The sequence below is a fragment of the Arachis ipaensis genome, chromosome B7 (assembly GCF_059453495.1).
Source record: "Arachis ipaensis isolate K30076 ecotype BB chromosome B7, ASM5945349v1, whole genome shotgun sequence".
Lineage (NCBI taxonomy): Eukaryota > Viridiplantae > Streptophyta > Magnoliopsida > Fabales > Fabaceae > Arachis > Arachis ipaensis.
This window is the reverse complement of record NC_142442.1, coordinates 54,365,001-54,370,000: the sequence shown is the minus strand read 5'-3', so window position 1 is coordinate 54,370,000 and position 5,000 is coordinate 54,365,001. Positions and strand designations below refer to the sequence as shown.

The following is a 5,000-nucleotide window of genomic DNA, read 5'->3' as shown; positions in this document are numbered from 1 at the left end:
TGGTTGGAAAGCTCTGAATGTCAGCTTTCTAACCCACTTGGAATCACTTCAATTGGACATCTACAACTCAAGTTATGATCATTTGAAGAGGGCATGGTCGCTGGCTTTGGTGTGCAGCGTTTGAGGTAACGTTAGCCCTCAAACGTTGGCGAAAACGCCAGTTCTGGAGGCTCAAATGTATTGTCCACCCCATACTATTATACATTGTTGGAAAGCTCTGGATGTCTACTTTCCAATGCCTTTGGGAGCACATCATTTGGAGCTCTACAGCTCGAGTTATACTCCTTTGAAGGTGCAGAGGTCAAGTGGCCTCACTGCAGGTTTCCACCATGTTCGTTTATGCACATTGTGGGGCAGTTTTCTCCCTCAATTTTAGTGTCCACCATGCAGTGCCATATATGCTTGGAAAGCTCTTGATTCCTACTTTCCAATGCTTCTTGAATCACCTCATTTGGAGCTATGTAGCTCAAGTTATTCTTGTTGGAAGTATACCCCTTGTATGCCTTGTGGTGTGTGGCGCCAACGTTAGCCTCCAAGTTAGGGGGCTAACGTTGGCGCAAACGTTGGCTCCTTCCCCCTTTGTAATTCATGTGCCAACGTTAGGGTCAAAGTTAGACCCCTAACGTTGGCACCAACGTTGGATGGCCAGGGATGAATTTCAAGTTCCAACGTTAGCCTCCAAGTTAGGGGGCTAACGTTGGAGCTAACGTTGGCCTCTTCCTTGCAATGTCATGTGCCAACGTTAGCCTCCAAGTTAGGGGGCTAACGTTGGCTCAAACGTGGGGAGCCCAGGGAGTGATTTTCATGCCCAACGTTAGCCTCCAAGTTAGGGGGCTAACGTTGGGGCTAACTTCATGCATCCCGGTTCAATTTCTTTTATTCCATTGTCCTCTCTTCACTCCTAGCCATTCCTCTTTGCTTCAACCTTTCTCCAAGCTTTCTTCACCTATCATGAATCAACCAAACTTATCAAAGCTATGCTTAAAATCATGAGGTATTCAATCTTTCATAATATGCAACAAATATAGCATAAAACCTCATGAAATGGCATGAATTCATATATGGTTGGTTAAATCCAAGGAAACATGAAAATCTACCCAATTGGCTTGCTTATGGCTCAAGAAAGTGCATAATTCAATTGAAAACAAAAGAAAAAGGCTAGTTAAAATAGGCTAAGATGACTTGTCATCACAACACCAAACTTAAAGCTTGCTTGTCCCCAAGCAAGAAAAGAATCATGCAATAAAGATTGACAATCCAAGGTAAGAAGAATAGCAACTCAATGTTCATGGTAAGCTAGTTTTCTAAGCATGCTACAATCACAAAAGAAATGTAAATGATTGATGCTTCCATCTAGCTCAATTTATGAAATCTTTCTTTTATATTTCTTCCTTGAAAAAAGCTTTTGAATTTTTTAATTAGCTTCTCCTTTTGGGTGCTTTGCCCCATGAGTTGATAACAAAGCTACGACTTCTAAATGCTTTGTTTTCAAGTATTACCACTTGATACATAAGCACCACAAGCATTTGATTAGAGGACTTCATTAAGCTCATTTTTCTTTTCTTTTCTTAACTCTCTAATCATTGATGCTCAGAGCCTTGAGCTTTGAGGGAGTGCTTTTGCACTTTGAGCCTAGCCTTGACTTCTAAGTGTTTTGTTTTCAAGCATTTGGCTTGATACATAAACACCACAAGTACTTAGCAAATAAATTGCCATTGGTACTCAGAGCCTTCAGCTTTCTCATTCTTTCCCTTTTTCTTTTCTTGCTTTATTTTGCATTTGCTTCTTCAAGGTTTTCATGATTTTAAAAGATTTCACAAAATGTCCTAGATGAAAACTTCAATTAAATAAAATCTAATGCAATTAAGCAACAATCAAACATACTAGCTTACCAATACTTTTATGCACATGCTAAAGTCTTCTTTAATGCCTTGTTTGTTTATGATCATGATACTTTTGTTGCTTTTGAATTCACAAAACTCAAGTTGGAAATCATAATGACATAGCACCATGTTGCAATTTAGAAATCAAACTATGCCTTTTCATACACACATGCATACAGAGAAGGTAAAGACAATCATGCAGTTCATAGTGCTTGAAACAAATGAGAGGAAAAGGAACTTTACAACCTTGTAGTTCATCTTCTCTATTGTTGTCATTTTCCTCCCATTCTCCTCCTTCCCATACCAAACTCAGAATGCTTGCTCATCCTCAAGCAACTATTAGAACCGTGGCTATGGGGCTAAGATGGATCATGAATGTCTTTCACAAGGAATGTTAGTAGTACATGTGTTTCAAGCAAGCAAAATTAAAGATAATAATCAAGGCACAAGAGACAGAGACATTGTGATTGCAAGCTTAAGAAGGTGAGCATAATACTTTGCATAAAAGATAAGTGGCACACCAAACTTAGTGTGACACTTTTACTTGGAATTAATGCAAGTATCCAGTAAAGATTTGAAGCAAACTGTGTTGCATAGCAACACCAAACTTAGAATGCAATCCTATGTCAATTTATTTGAACTAAAACTAAACAAAAGAAACTGTTATATGTTAAATACAATCACCAAATGAAGAGTCTGTTATGAATAAGGATGTCTTGGTGATGTATTAACAAAAACAGTTAATGAAGGAAAGCATTAAAAACAAGTAAATAAATGAAACAAAGGGAAAACAAAAACTATCCAACTAAGAAGAAAATTAACACTGTAAAAGGCAATATGATTATGCAGACAAGTGATGTTGCTGGATTGAATTGCATAGAAAAATAGGTGGCACACCAAACTTAGAATCTTGGTGTGTCACTTTCATGTAAAATTGATGCAATCATCCATGAAGATGGAAAACAGTTTGTTGCAGGGCAACACCAAACTTATAATGTGATCATATGCCAATTTATTGAAATTTAAACAAAGCAAGGAGAAGAAATGTACCTACTGTCTACCTGTTCTTTACTTTCTTCCTCTTCTTCCAATTTGTTAAGAGGAATGACTTCAAGAGAGGAGAAGATTCAGCTATTGCCCCCTGTCTTGGTTTCCTCTCAGCAAGCTTTCTTTTGTACATGGCTTGATTGAGCTTGCTTGCTGGATCAGGGGGAGGATTGTTTGCAGTTGACCTTCTCATGAATGTTGTCCTTGGTGTCTTGGTCACAATCCTCTTCTTGGTGCTTTTGTTAATTGCCTTCACTTCTTGGATGTCAAGACATGGTTGCTGTGTGATTATTGGAGTGATTTCTTCATTCAGGGCCTCTTGTACTGGTGGTTCCATGAACTCCTCCTTTATGTACTTTTCTGCCTCACTTGAGTTTGGAATGACTTCTTCACTTTCTTGCTCCTCCACTTCCTCTTTTACACCCAACATTTGTTTCAATCGCTCTATCATGGGGGAGGTTTGTCGATCTTCCCAACATTTCTTCATCTCCTCGTCATATCTTTCAATCATGGATTCAAATGTTGAGGCATTTTGGTCCAGGGAGGTTTGTGAGAGTTGTGAGTCTTCATGTTCTCTTGTCATCTCAAGTGCAGTTTCAGGTTCAACCACCTCATTCTTCATTGAAAGTTCACTTGATGTAGTGGCCTCCTTATCTTGCTCTTCCACTTTCTCCTTCTTATCCATCAATTGGCCTTCATTTTTCTTGCTCAGTGGTTCTAAGTGTTTCCTTATTTTCTCTAAATCTTCATTCATATTTTTTAAGAGTCTTTCTTCCCTTTTCCAGGCTTGTTGTTGTTCCTTCATGAATTGTTCTTGTCTTTTCAACAATTCTCTGGATTTTTGAAGTGGATCTTCCTTTTGCTCTTCCACCTCCTCCTTTTTTGCAATTTCACTTAACACAGGGACCTTGCATTCTTGTTTTTCCATTTTCTCCTTCCTTGCATTCAACAATTGGCCTGCCATCACTTCCATGTTTTTGAATGAATTCTTTTGCTCGTTCCAAGATCTTTGCACCTCCCTCTCATATTTTTCAAACATGATCTCTAGCTTTGAGAGGCCTAGGTTCGTGGAAGTTTGTGTTGAGGCATATTTAGGTGATGAAGAATTTTCAAATGTAGAAGTGGGAGGTGAGGTTGGACAATTTTTCATGTGAGTTGACTGCTCAGAATTTGCAGTTTCTTGGTAATACTCCCAGCCACCAGTGGAATAATGACTTGAATCATTTTGTGGTGGAGGGAAATGTCCAATATGATTTTCTTTCTCATCTTGTGGTTCTGAAGCATGGCTCCATGAATTGGAGAGCCCAGAATTTGAAGTTTCTTGGTGATATTCCCATCCATCATTAGAAATTGGTAATGGTGGGTGATATCCCATAGAATTTGTTTGATCATAAGATGAGTTGAACTCCATTTGAGTTTTGTAAAACACACAACCAAGGAAAATTGAAATTACTCATATCAGAGATGAGAATTTCTTAGTGAGGCAAAAACTCAAACACCTTGGTTTCACTTTGAAACAGAAACCAAAAATAAAGAAAATGCTTAATCTAGACTTCTCACCCACTTAATCATTGTTGATCTAATCAATCCCCGGCAACGGCGCCAAAAACTTGATGAGTATTTTGGTGAAAAATAAATTTCTCCCAAAACACACAAATCTAACCGGCAAGTGTACCGGGTCGTATCAAGTAATAAAAACTCACGGGAGTGAGGTCGATCCCACAGGGATTGATGGATCAAGCAACTTTAGTGGGTGATTAGTTTAGTCAAGCTAACATTGAGTGATTTGAGTGACAATTGAAGCCAACAGAATGTAAATGACAAGGAAAATTAAAGTGCAGAAAGTAAATTGCATTGAAACTTAAAGAGCAAGAAATGTAAATTGCAAGAATCTTAAATTGCAAGAAATGTAAATTGCATGAAATTAAAAGGGAGTGGGTGCTGGAAATTAAAAGAAAGCAGTAGATTCAACAGATTTGGAAAATCACTTTAAAATCAAAACAGAGAGCAACTTGGCTCAATTGCAAAATCTAAATGAGAGGTTGAAGATCTCAGGGGTTGGATGAGACT

At 38.3% G+C, this 5,000-nt stretch overlaps 1 pseudogene; it reads right to left on the bottom strand.

Annotated features, from left to right (window-relative positions):
• The window catches only part of LOC148551887 (25S ribosomal RNA), an 11,320-nt pseudogene that overhangs the window by 3,879 nt on the left and 2,441 nt on the right, over window positions 1-5,000 (bottom strand).